This window comes from Globicephala melas, chromosome 4, assembly GCF_963455315.2.
Source record: "Globicephala melas chromosome 4, mGloMel1.2, whole genome shotgun sequence".
In the NCBI taxonomy this organism is placed as follows: Eukaryota; Metazoa; Chordata; class Mammalia; order Artiodactyla; family Delphinidae; genus Globicephala; species Globicephala melas.
The window spans coordinates 142477995-142492054 of record NC_083317.1 but is presented as its reverse complement, the minus strand read 5'-3'; the positions used below and the strand labels follow the sequence as shown (position 1 = coordinate 142492054).

At 38.8% G+C, this 14060-nt stretch overlaps 1 protein-coding gene and 1 pseudogene across 2 annotated transcripts in view; one reads left to right on the top strand and one right to left on the bottom strand.

Annotated features, from left to right (window-relative positions):
- Window positions 1-14060, bottom strand: part of LOC115863453 (ubiquitin-conjugating enzyme E2 E2) — a 352617-nt gene that overhangs the window by 228995 nt on the left and 109562 nt on the right. The gene's annotated exons all lie outside the window — the stretch shown is intronic.
- On the top strand, window positions 832-2209 carry LOC115863452 (elongation factor 1-alpha 1 pseudogene; annotated as a pseudogene).

The following is a 14060-nucleotide window of genomic DNA, read 5'->3' as shown; positions in this document are numbered from 1 at the left end:
AGTCTAAAATTAGCCTGTTAGGTCAGGCACATAGAACTCTGTGGCCCCAGGAATAACGGCATTCCTAGAAAAATGCCTCTTAAGATGAGTAAAACTTCAGAAGTTATTGCTTTATTCCCTTGGTTTTTAAAAAAACTGTTGTCCTCTAGCACGAATCACCAAATAATGATACATTTCACAGATAGAGCCATAAGGTGTCACTGAGCTTTCAGGCTGAGATCTTATGGTTTCTTACATTCTCTCCTAAGAAAAATAATGGGATTACACTCTTGAAAACTGTCAGATTCCTGTGAATTATCAGTTCACGTACATACCATCTTAGTTTTGGTATAACATGTCCCCAGAGACTAGCACTATGGTTGTTTCTCCAGCACCATGAGCTACCAAACCTGCCGAGGCATTAAGCATACTTTTGGCATATGCCCTTAGAAATGTGGGAACTTCAATGCTGAAGCCAGCCATCCAGCCACCAGGTCTGGTTTTCTGCTCTGAATGCAGTCTGTCTTGCATTAGAGGCAGGCATTAAGGTCCCTTGAGTTGCCTACTTGGGTAGCAACGTACAGAAGGGAGAAATTCCACTTTCATTGCATCCAGTGATCTTTTTACAAAGCGTGAGGACTGATCTTTTGCAATTCTAGCCTAGTTAGTGTAATTGCAGCTACAGTCGTATTTATTTAGGCCCCTAATCCCTAAATCAACCTTCTACACTGGGAATTTCAGATTAATTTTAGGTTAACTTTATATCACCGTAAAGAAAATCCTTTCACTTTTTTGCAAGAGGTTTACTGCCACAACAGGTGTCATAAGAAACCACTACAAATCTAAGCCAAAATGGGAAAGAAAAAAACTCCTATCAGCATCTTCACTGGACACACAGATTTGGGCAAATCTACCACCACCGGCCATCTGATCTACAAACGTGATGGCACTGACGAAAGAACCACTGAAAATTTTGAGAACCAGGCTGCTGGAGATGGGGAAGGTCTCTTTCAAGTATGTTTGGGTCTTGGATAAACTGAGAGCTGAATACGAGTGCAGCATGACCACCGATATCTCCCTGTGGAAATCCAAGAGCAGCAAGTGTGATGGGAGCATCACTGATGCCTCAGGACACAGGGACTATCGAAAACATGCGGGCAGGCCCATCTCAGGCTGACTGTGCTGTTCTCATTGCTGACGCAGGCACTGGTGAATGTGAAGAAGGTGAATGGGCAGACCTGTGAGCGTGCTCCTCTGGCTTACACACTGGGCATGAAACAACCAGTTGTTAGTGTTAACGAAATGGACCCCACTGAGCCACCCTGCAGCCAGAAGAAAAACAAGGAACTCATTAAGGAAGTCAGCACCTACATCAGGAAAACAGGCTCCAACCCTGACACAGCAGCATTTGTGCCAAGTTCTGATTGGAATGGGGACAACATGCTAGAGCCAACTGCTAACACGCCTTGGTTCAAGGGATGGGAACTCACTGGTAAAGATAGGAATGCCAGTGGAACCACAATCCTTGAAGCTCTGGACTGCATCCTGCCACCAACGCATCCAACTGACACGCCCTGCGTCTGCCCCTCCAGGACGTCTACAAAATTGGTGGCAAAGGTGGTACTGTCCCCATGGAGGCTTGTGTTTTCAAATCCAGCGTGGTGGCCACCTTGGCTCCAGCCAACCTTGCAACTGAAACAAAGTCTGCTGAAATGCACCATGAAGCTTTGAGTGAAGCTCTTCCTGGGGACAACGTGGGCTTCAATGTCAAGAACCTGTCCGGCAAAGATGTTCATCACGGCAACAGCGGCAACATGGCTGTTAACAGCAAAAGAACCCACCAATGGAAGCAGGTGGCTTCATGGCTCAGGGAATCATCCTGAGCCATGCAGGGCAAATCAGTGCTGGCCGTGCATCTGTGCACGACTGTCACACAGCTCACCCCGCCTGCAAGTTTACTGAGCTGAAGGAGAAGCCTGATCGCCGTTCAGGGAAGAAGCTGGAAGATGGCCCTAAATCCTGGAAATCTGGTGATGCTGCTGTGGTTGACATGGTTCCTGGCACGCCCACGTGTGTTGACAGCTTCTCTAAATACCCTCCTCTGGGTCATTCTGCTGTTTGTAACATGTGACAAACGGCTGCTGTGGGTGCCATCAAAGCAGTGGACAAGAAGGCAGCTGGAGCTGGCAAGGTCATCAAGTCTGCCCAGAGAGCTCAGAAGGCTAAGTGAATATTATCCCTAATACTTGCCACCCTAGTCTTAATCAGTGGTGGAAGAACAGTCTCAGAGCTGTTTCTCTCAACTGGCCATTTATGTTTAACAGTAAAAGAGTGGTTAATGATTACAGTTCATCATTAAGCTTTCAGAAGGAAAGGAGAGTGTTTTGTGGACCATTTGTTTGTGAATGTGGCGGTTTTAAGTTATTACTTTTTTAAGTCAGTACTTTCTAACGGAAACAACCTGACCAAAAGTCTGTCACAGAATTTTGAGACCCATTAAAACAAAGTTTAATGAGGAAAACAATCCTCCCAAATCTCTTAGATATTTTATATCTGTTGCCTCTTTAGATACTAATAGCCTCACGTAGCCTCAAGTGGAAAATACAAGCTCTTTCCATTGTTAATTACCGTTTTAGACCTGTGAAAATTTCTCAAAAGCTCTGTCAACTCAGTCCCCAGAACATGTTTCTGCTCTCTTCCATGCTTTGTTTCCCCATCTTTTTTTTCTTTAACCAAAAGCAGGGTTTTTTTTAATTTTTAAAATTTTTTATTGAAGTATACTTGATTTACAATGTTGTGTTAATTTCTGCTCTACAGCAAAGTGATTCAATTATACATATATATATATATATATATATATATACACACATTCTTTTTCATATTCTTTTCACTATGGTTTATCACAGGATATTGAATATAGTTCCCTGTGCTATACAGTACGACCTTGTTGTTTATCCATTCTTTACATAATAGTTTGCATCTGCTAATCCCAACCTCCCACTCCATCCCTCCCCCAACCCCCACCCCTGGCAACCACGTCTGTTCTCTTTGTCCGTGATTCAGTTTCAGTTTCATAGATAGGTTCATTTGTGTCATATTTTAGATTCTACATATAAGTGATATCATATAGTATTTGTCTTTGTCTGACTTACTTCACTTAGTATGATAATCTCTAGGTCCATCCATGTTGCTGCAAATGGCATTATTTCATTCTTTTTTATGGCTAGGTAATATTCCGTTGTATATATGTACCACATCTTCTTTATCCATTCCTCTGTTGATGGACACTTAGGTTGTTTCCATGTCTTGCCTATTGTGAATGGTGCTGCTATGAACATAGGGGTGCACGTATCCTTTTGAATTATAGTTTTTTCTGGATATATGCCCAGGAATGGGATTGCTGGATCATATGGTAATTCTATTTTTAGTTTTCAAAAAGCAGGGTTTGTTTTGCTTTGCTTTTGCTTTGTTTCAGTGAACCTAATGACCCTGCATCGTTAATTTTTTCTCTTAACCTGTCTACATTCTTTGTACAACTTTTTGTCTTTTCTCAGTTCTATATGACTTTCCTGCCAGATTTCCTTTCCTGTCTTTGTCCTAAGTTTGTCCCTGTCCTGAATCGCTATCAAGGCCCTTCCTGTGGCACTCACTCCAGTGAGGCTGTGCTCCCCCTGAGGGCAGTGGGCACCTGGCCCTACTACCCAGCAGCTAATCATCAACACACAAAATGTGGAAATGGATTGCCTATAGACAATAGTGTTCCCTGAGATGATTAAAGAAGCACTGACTAAATTTAAAACAAAGTAAACCCCACACGGGAATCTAGGCACAGAATGCCCTGGTTTTTTATATGTAGCCTTTCTATAGAAAGTATTCCAGGAAATAGGATAGAACCAAATTCATGATAGTTAAAAGCCTTCTACATAAATGGGTACTATATTTTCCTAGGAAGGGTGTGAAAGGAAGAATGGATAGGTGTGCTCTGTGATATGGTGAGAAAACAAGGAGCTGTGAGAACGGCATTTTGATATTTAAGGACCGGGGTTGTAGGATGAGGAAATCCTAAGCTCCACCAGTGGTGGAGGTGGAACTACTGGATTCATTTGAATAGAGAGAGAAAAGATGTTGCTGAGTTCTGGAAATGGGAAGAAAAAGAGGTGAAGACAACCAAAGAACACCTCCAGTGGAAGATGCCAGGAGGAGGATGCCCAGGCAAACAAACACTTCCTGAGTGCAACTTTCTCATAAAAAGGGAAGAGAGGAGAAGGGAAAGCAGAGAAGAAGAATCAATGTGGCTACTGCTTATAAAATTTTAAGTTTTCAAAAGATGTACTAGTTATTAAATTAGAGTGTGGCTAGCACTTTTTCTATGTGATGAAATCTACAACCAGTTATGAACATATTTTTAATGAACGGTGTTTTACGATGTTAAATACCTATACCCTACTACATACAGTATTATGGATATTTTATATTTGTCATTCAATGTCACTGATTTGTTCTCAGATTTCCTCAATTACCCATATTCTCAAAGTAGCAAGTTTTCTGCTAAGGCAACTACGTCACTGATATTGAATTACCTACTTATCCATAAAATAAGAGCTGTTTTCCATTTAACTGGATATGAGAGAATAAGGCCAACAGCAGAAGAGAAGTGTTCTGGAAACACGCTGCGGAGAGAAGGCAATTGCTTGTTGCAACTACAGGCAACAAGCCTGTGACTGTGAAACTGATATGGTCGTTCACATAGAACTGGAGGCGAATTGAGAATAACTAGAGAATCAAACTTCTGAATAATAACAGACATGGTTTTCAGAGGCATGAGAGAACTTTCTGGCATGGTGATAATGTTCAGAACTTTGATCTTATTGCTGATGACATGGGTTTATTCCTATCTTAAAAGTCACTGAGCTGTATGATGTATAAATAAAACTTAACGTTTACACATTTTGCTCTATGTAAGTTACATCTTACTTTTTTAAAGGCGGGGGAAAACTCACCTGAATTCTAATGGGTACTTCAGACTAAGATATTATTTTAGCTTTTATTATTTCTACTGGATATACACTGAGTATCATCTTTGAACTCTTCTTTAAAGGGATACCCTAGGAAGAAAAACTAGCCAATATATTTCATTTATAACTGTCACGAGCTGAAATTTCCCAACACTAACCTCTGTTTCAGATTCCCACTGTTGCTTCTGCACTGTTAGTTGGTGCCGGCAGGGGGTTAACAGCACTCAATTTAACCTTGCTATTTGTACTCTGTTTTGATTTTTTTCTTTTTTTCCTAATTTAACTTCCTTACATGGTTTCCCCCATTTTAAAGATCGTACATGCACCATGGGGTCTGTACACTGAACGACCGTAGTGCAGGTAAGCACACAATAAAAGCACATTTAAAGATAATGTGGAGCTACAAGACCTTTCTTTTTTTCTGGGAGCAAAGAAGTATTGCTGTGAAATCACTGGAACAAGAGAAAAACTGAGCAAGTCTACTCATGCTGTTATTTTTCTGAGAAGATTACAGACCTGTCTAAAATATATATGACTCAGACAGGTATAGATTAATTATAGGTTATATGTCCAGACAGAGGGGCATCTCTGTGACTGTCCTACCTGCAGCTCGCCATGCACACAGGCTTCTCAGCCGAAGCACTTCCTCTCTCTCCCCCACTTTAAAATTCTAGAACCTGTTGTGCCTGGGGCCAAATCCACTACTGTTCTCCCAATTCCCTCGCCTTCCCCTCTTGCCTGACCTGCCCCCTTTCCTTGTCCCTTCAATCCTATCAATGTTGACCCCTTCTGATTCAAAACACAGTCTCCAGCAGCAGAATGGGGGAGAACAGGGGAACTGAAGAGGGCGGTGCTGAAACCCCAGATCCGTCCCTTCCCCCCTTCCAGAATCCTGGTGAACTTAAACATTCACCACTCTTATGAATGGTCTCTCTTTTTTCTTTTAACTTATTTATTTTTACTGAAGTACAGTTGATGTACAATATTATGTAAGTTACTGGTGTACAATATAGTGTTCACAATTTTTAAAGGTTATGCTCCATTTACAGTTATTATAAAATATTGGTTATATTCCCTGTGTTGTATATATCCTTGTAGCTTATTTTATATCTAATAATTTGTACCTCTTACTCCCCACTGCTATATTACCCCTTCCCACTTCTCTCTCCCCCTGCTGGTAATCACTGGTTTGTTCTCTGTTATCTGTAAGTCTGCTTCTTTTTTATTGTATTCACTAGTTTGTGGTATTTTTTAGATCCCACATATAAGTGATATCACACAGTATTTGTCTTTCTGACTTACTTCACTTAGTATGATAATCTCTAGGTCCATCCATGTTGCTGCAAATGGCATTATTTCATTCTTTTCTATGGCTGAGTAACAATTCCATTGTACATATATACCACATCTTCTTCCATTCATCTACTGATGGACATTTAGGTTGCTTCTATATCTTGCCTATTGTAAATAGTGCTGCTATGAACAATGGGGGTGCATGTCTCTTTCTGAATTAGTGTTTTTGTTTTTGTTTTGTTTTGGATATATACCCAGGAGTGGAATTACTGGGTCATAAGGTAGTTCTATTTTTAGTTTTTTGAGGAACCTCACTACTGTTCTCCACAGTGGCTGCACCAATTTACATTCCCACCAACAGTGCACAAGGGTTCTTTTTTCTCCACAATCTCACCAACACTTATCTGTGTTCTTTTTGATAATAGTCATTCTGACAGCTGTGAGGTGATATCTCCTTGTGGCTTTGATTTGCATCTCCCTGGTGATTAAGGATGTAGAGCATCTTTTCATATGGCCTGTTGGCCATCTGCATTTCTTCTTTGGAAAAATGTCTATTAAGTTCTTCTGCCTATTTGTTAATCAGGTTGTTTGTTTTTCTGACGTTGAGCTGTGTGAGCTGTTTGTATGTGTCGGATATTAATCCCTTATCGGTAGTATCTTATGAATGGCCGTTGTCTTTCTCTAAGCGGGTACTCAGTAAAACACCAGATTGGCGGAAATGGCTCAAATTCTGGCAATCCCATAAGAGACTCTCCCTTGGAGTTTAAACAGGAAGGAAAGCCCAGCTTCCCTGTGTTCAGCCCGCAATTCCCTTCATTTCCGACCCCCCCCCACACCCTTTGCATAATTCCAGCACATTCCTATCCTAGTCTGGGGCCTGAGCTTCCACTCGTTTCATCTTCATGTGCTGGGCACGAGGCACCAAAGTGAAAACAACAACAAAAACACGTCCAGTGACTTGGAGGTGCGGGAGACCCAGATCTCAGGGAAACATGCATTCCAGTTATCCCAAGCAGGGATCCTGAAAGCATTTCTCCACAGATGCATTTGGTGAATAGGGAGTATAATAATTCAGAGACTATTCTACTATAATATTGTAATAGTCTACTACTGCACTGGGTGATATATATCCTGGTTTACACCTGTTGTCCTGGCATATTTATTTTTAATAACAGCATCCCCTTTCACTCCCCAAAAGTTTGGCAGATAAATTATATGTTCACTCGAGTCACAACAAAATGGACCTCTCAGGGGAGGTTGGGATTGTTTAACAAAAACCCAAAATATAAGCAAATGACATTAAGTATTTCAAAATCAATGTGGTAATAGTTATGTTTGAAAGTATTACAAATGCAAATGTTCATTAAATGTTCTTAAAAACAAAACAAAAAACCCTTTGGAAAGAGGAGTGTCATTAGTATGATGTAATTTGTACATGATGCCTACAGCACTGCTATATAATTAATGTGGAATAACCATCTAGTATTTAAAACATTAAGGCAGATGGCATAAAATCTTCAGAAAAGAATAAACATTTCAACTGGGAATTTTTCAGCTTTAATAATAAAATTAAATGTTTACATTTTTCTTGTTCCCAGTTCTTTATAATTAAAGGTAGCCAATCATGGGTCGTCAAGAGATACTGACTTTAAAATTTGACAAACGTTTTACATTTATCTTTCTTTTTACCTTTGTAAAAGACATTGCCTCCTATAAATTATACTTCACATTTAAATGTATAGGTATGAATCTGCATTAGTAAAACATGCTTTAGTAAGAAAACAGTTTGTTTTCTGATTTAATACTAATCAGCCATTGTTAATGTGCTATAAAATACTACTTAAGAGAGATACCGATTCCAATTATTAAAGTTAATGGCCTCAGTTGTCTCATCTTGCCTTAGTCTAGGACATTAAGCATGCAGAACCCATAATTTAATTACCACCTGTTAATATTGGCTCTAAGTTCATTCCTCTCCTTTCAGGATGTAACTCAGAAATGAGCCAGTTAAAAACCATTATTTTCCTTCTCAAAACACCAGACTGCTAACTACACCCACAGGATACTGATCACAGATTTGCTGGGACTTTCAAGATGGAATTTGCTGCCTCTTGCCTTTAGGGATTGCTAAATAAAATTATTATGTTTGTCCGTTTATCGTTCTAATTGTTTAAACCTCTAGATTCTATGAAGAGATTATATTTTCTTCCTTTAATATATTTATATACCTTTAAAACCATTCAAGAAGTGGAGAGTTATGTCTTTCTATAAAAATAAAGGGCAAAAATAAAAAGAAATCTACACCCTTATTCCTATTTGAACATCATGAGATGGGAAAAAACATCAGAGGATGTGGCACAGAAAGAGGGTTAGCTTATCATGAAATCCCATTGATATGCACTGGAGAAACATACCGTTCATTTCCAGGAATTTATTAGAAACTTTGTCCCCTGTACCCTCCTGCTCTATGTACATTCCACTGAAATCTAATTTTATCACTTCACCCAAGGGAATCAAACTCTGGGAAATTAATTTGTGTTAACCAAACTCACAAGAGATTGATTTACAGACGAGTAAATCACTTTTTAATTTGCCATGAGAAAGCGACCTGATCCAAGAACCAGAAAAATTCATCTGATGTTTCTGAGTTCCCGCTACTCTCAGCTGAGGCACCACAGTGAATACAGAGGTGAAAAGCACTTGGTCTTTTAACAGGCTCATAACCTGGTGGCGAGGTCTTGGACAAGGGCACACACAAGTCAGATGACAGTTACTGCCTGAGTGACCTGCAGTGGTTCAATGTAGAGAGGAAGCCTCCTTCTTTCTGCTACGTAGACTCTGAAAGTTAGGAAGCCAAATTATACTGCAAATGGATTTTTGGTGGATGCATTTTAAAGTAATACATGTCTCTCAAGCCATTATTGGTTAATAAATTACCTTTCCCTTTTCTCTGCATGTTTTTGTATAAAGAACCGTGACCATATGTCTATAATTAGGGCATCTTTGCTCTTAGATATGTTTCAGACAGTCTGCAAATGTTTTTAAATTATAACATATCCAGATCCACGAAAAGCCCCTTCTTACTCTGGTTGTTATTACAACATCTATCTCTCTACTTTTGTGCTCTAGAGTCACCACTTACTTGTAGGTTGATTCTAAAGTTAATGCATAAGGCAAAAATTATGTATAGTCAGAGTACTCTTAAAAATTCCATAAACAGCCTACAAGTTAGAGTATAAGTGGGTTTCTTAAAACAATATTCAGTAAAATATATATAATGTTTAGTAAAACATGATACAATAAGGAATATATAATCCAAAAGTAACTTACTTACAGTATTTTAATATAAAGTATTTATATAAAAAGAACTTATATAAATTAAATGAATGTATGTATTGTGCATGTCCTCTGTCATAACACCCACATTTGTAGATTTCTTCCATTGGAATTTCCTAACAATATGTATTGAGATACTTGTCCTTTACATCACAAGACAGATTGTGATGCTCTGAAAAACTTTCCTGTATCCAGTCTATTTTAGACATTTTATGTGGATTCTTATTAGCTTCAGTCTCAGGCATCTCTCCTAGATGTGGATGTTAGTCATGCTTTTCTCTAATTACTATATCCACCCAAACATACCATGCAACCGGCTGGCACTGAGCCCATGCTCTGTCTCTGACGGTGGGCAGCTAACTAGCCTATAAGGAAATCAAACCCCTGACCTTGATGTGATTTGCACTGCACTCCATCAGCTAGGCCTGGGTGCCCATGTGCCTGGAATGATAACATCGTTTCACTTGGCAAGCACACCGGAAGCACCAGTAGCTGTGGATGTATGCTTCAGCTGGCATCCAAAGTATGTTACTATGTGACTTTGCTCGCTATCGTGTAATTCTAGGTAATCATTAGTGAGAGTTTATGGTACTAACTGTTGCCTGATTATTTTCACAGTGAGGTCAATATTATTTCTACCTTTAGGAGACCAGAGTTTGAAGGATGTGCAAAAGCCTTGATGTGAAAGAAACCAGGAGGATGTTTTCCACATCTACTATATCAGTCAGCAGTGGTCAGTTTATCTATTAGATCCGCATCTACTAGATCAGTCAGTAGTCAATTTATCTATTAGATCCTTGCCATTATGCGGAATGCTGGGAGGACTTGGTGAAAGATGGTTTTTAGAATCTGAAATTGAAAGTGTACAGAGCTCGGGCTCTGGAATACAACAGGTGTATGTCAATTTCACCTGCCCAACTTACTGGCTGTTCCTTATCTCAGTTCCTTATCTCCCTTCTGGTTTTTGAGACAATTAAATGAAATAACAGATAAAGTGTTTAGCATAGTGCCTGGTATATAATTAGAGCTTAATAAATAGCTTAATAAATATTATGTTTTTTTCATCTTAATAGCGATATTTGAAATTTCAAGTTTTCAACAACTTTTACCTATCTCTTATATGTGTACCTAGAAACAACTACATATATATAACTACATTTATGCTAATGAGGACACAGTAGTCATTACCAACTCCCAACACCTATTTTTGGTGTCGTAAAGTTAGTTATTCCCCCATGATATTTTCTTAATCTGCTATAATGTGAGATTTATGGCTACAGCTGAGAGGTATTTAAAAGCAGAACAGGAACCGCACAAGTTTCTTAAAATAAGAACACAAAGTGAGCTCAGGCACATGATGTTTATATACCTATCTAAAAAGGAAATTTAGTCAGTAAGCAGAATATACTCAAAGCTAACCACAAATGAGGAGTAAAAGAATACCACAATTTACTTTAAAATTATACACATCTTACTTTCATTAGTGTATACAGGAATTTTGTAAAAAAAATTATTTTTCTTTAAATTTCAAAGCTATGTGTCCCCCATCTGAATAATTCTAATTCTACTGTGGTATTGATTATACTCTACAACTTAAGCTCAACATGAGGTGTGTTCTGTCCTTGGCAACCTTAATAGCATGTATGCCATGTAACCAAACCCTATCTTCTGCAGGGACCAGCAAGTCAAGCTCATGTTTCTCAAAATATGTCAGCTGTCAGCAGCAAAATGTTGCAGGCAGCTCTCAATTTTTTTATTCATGTGTAATAAATGTATTTACTTAAGATTTTTAAAAGTGTGTTGATTAAAAAATTCAGTAAGAAAACTAGTATAGACACAACCGGCTAAAGTTGTGGAAACCGCACAAAACAAAGGTGGATATTTGATGATACTTTAACTTAAAATATTATTTGTCTTGACAGACCTATATTTTACTTGAGAAGAATAACATTAATACTAATCTTGTTTGACAAATCTCTGACTCCCGTTATTACATTTTTAGAAGCAGTGATTTGCTAACGTTTGTGCAAACTCTCCTGTGGTCTATAGACTTGTCAGATACTGAAGTGTTTCCTTAAAATTAGTGCTGCTATATTTGTATTTATATCTTCAGGAGAAGGGCTCCCTTTCAAAATCCCTTTGCTGTATACCGGAAACTAACACAATGTTGTTAATCAACTATATTCCAATATAGAATTAAAAGTTTTTCTAAAAAGTATATTGATACTGTTTCATCAAGAAATTGAATGTCTGTAGAATCGTTAAGCACTGGAGATTTTTAAATGTAAATTATGAAGTAGCTCTTCACACCTGAAGAAACATTACACAGAGATTCCCCTATGTTTCTTCAAGACTGTGTACCGACTGAGTTCTAACTACATCTCAGGCATGGTGCTAAACCCTGGGTATAGAGGGGTACACAAAATGGACACGGTTCCTACCCTCCTGACTCACTCAGCTAATGGGAGAGACAGGAGACAACTAAATACACCTCTCTGAGGAGGTGAGATTTCCGCTGAAAATCTGAGAGGGGTAAAGGCAGGTTAGGTGCAAGTAGAAGGAAAACGTGCAGAGACCAGGGGCCGAAGTGAATATCGTCTGTTAGACAAACGCAAAGTAACCGCGCATAGGGGGGCCTGCGGAGGGAGGGAATGAGTAAGAATCCCCGCCAGGTAGTGTCGCTTGACAATAAATTAACTCCCAGCAAAAATGGACAACCTGGAAGAAATGGACACATTCTTCGAAATGCACAACCTTCCGAGACTGAACCAGAAGAAGTAGAAAATACGAACTGACCAATCACAAGCACTGAAACTGAAAATGTGATTAAACATCTTCCAACAAATAAAAGCCCAAGACCAGATGGCTTCAGAGGCGAATTCTATCAAACATTTAGAGAAGAGCTAACACCTATCCTTCTCAAACTCTTCCAAAATATAGCAGAGGGAGGAACACTCCCCAACTCATTCTACGAGGCCACCATCACCCTGATACCAAAACCAGACAAACATGTCGCAAGGAAAGAAAACTACAGGCCAATATCACTGATGAACATAGATGCAAATATCCTCAACAAAATACCAGCAAACAGAATCCAACAACACATTAAAAGGATCATACACCATGATCAAGTGGGGTTTATCCCAGGAATGCAAGGATTCTTCAACATACGCAAATCAATCAACGCGATACACCATATTAACAAACTGAAGGAGAAAAACCATATGATCATCTCAATAGATGCAGAGAAAGCTTTCGACAAAATTCAACACCCATTTATGATAAAAACCCTCCAGAAAGTAGGTATAGACAGAACTTACCTCAACATAATAAAAGGCCATATATGACAAACCCACAGCCAACATCGTCCTCAATGGTGAAAAACTGAAAGCATTTCAACTAAGATCAGGAAAAAGACAAGGTTGCCCACTCTCACCACTATTATTCAACATAGTTTTGGAAGTTTTAGCCACAGCAATCAGAGAAGAAAAAGAAATAAAAGGAATCCAAATCGGAAAAGAAGAAGTAAAGCTGTCAGTGTTTGCAGATGACATGATACTATACATAGAGAATCCTAAAGAAGCTACCAGAAAACTACTAGAGCTAATCAAGGAATTTGGTAAAGTAGCAGGATACAAAATTAATGCACAGAAATCTCTTGCATTCCTATACACTAAGGATGAAAAATCTGAAAGTGAAATTAAGAAAACTCTCCCCTTTACGATTGCAACAAAAAGAATAAAATACCTAGGAATAAACCTACCTAAGGAGACAAAAGACCTGTGTGCAGAAAATTATAAGACACTGATGAAAGAAATTAAAGATGATACAAATAGATGGAGAGATATATCATGTTCTTGGATTGGAAGAATCAACATTGTAAAAATGACTACTACCCAAAGCAATCTACAGATTCAACGCAATCCGTATCAAACTACCACTGGCATTTTTCACAGAACTAGAACAAAAAATTTCACAATTTGTATGGAAACACAAAAGACCCTGAATAGCGAAAACAATCTTGAGAAAGAAAAACGGAGCTGGAGGAATCAGGCTCCCTGACTTCAAACTACACTACAAGGCTACAGTAATCAAGACAGTATGGTACTGGCACAAAAACAGAAATATAGATCAATGGAACAGGATAGAAAGCCCAGAAATAAACCCACACATATATGGTCACCTTATTTTTGATAAAGGAGGCAAGAATATACAATGGAGAAAAGACAGCCTCTTCAATAAGTGGTGCTGGCAAAACTGGACAGCTACATGTAAAAGAATGAAATTAGAACACTCCCTAACACCATACACAAAAATAAACTCAAAATGGATTAAAGACCTAAATGTAAGGCCAGACACTATCAAACTCTTAGAGGAAAACATAGGCAGAACACTCTATGACATAAATCACAGCAAGATCCTTTTGACCCACCTCCT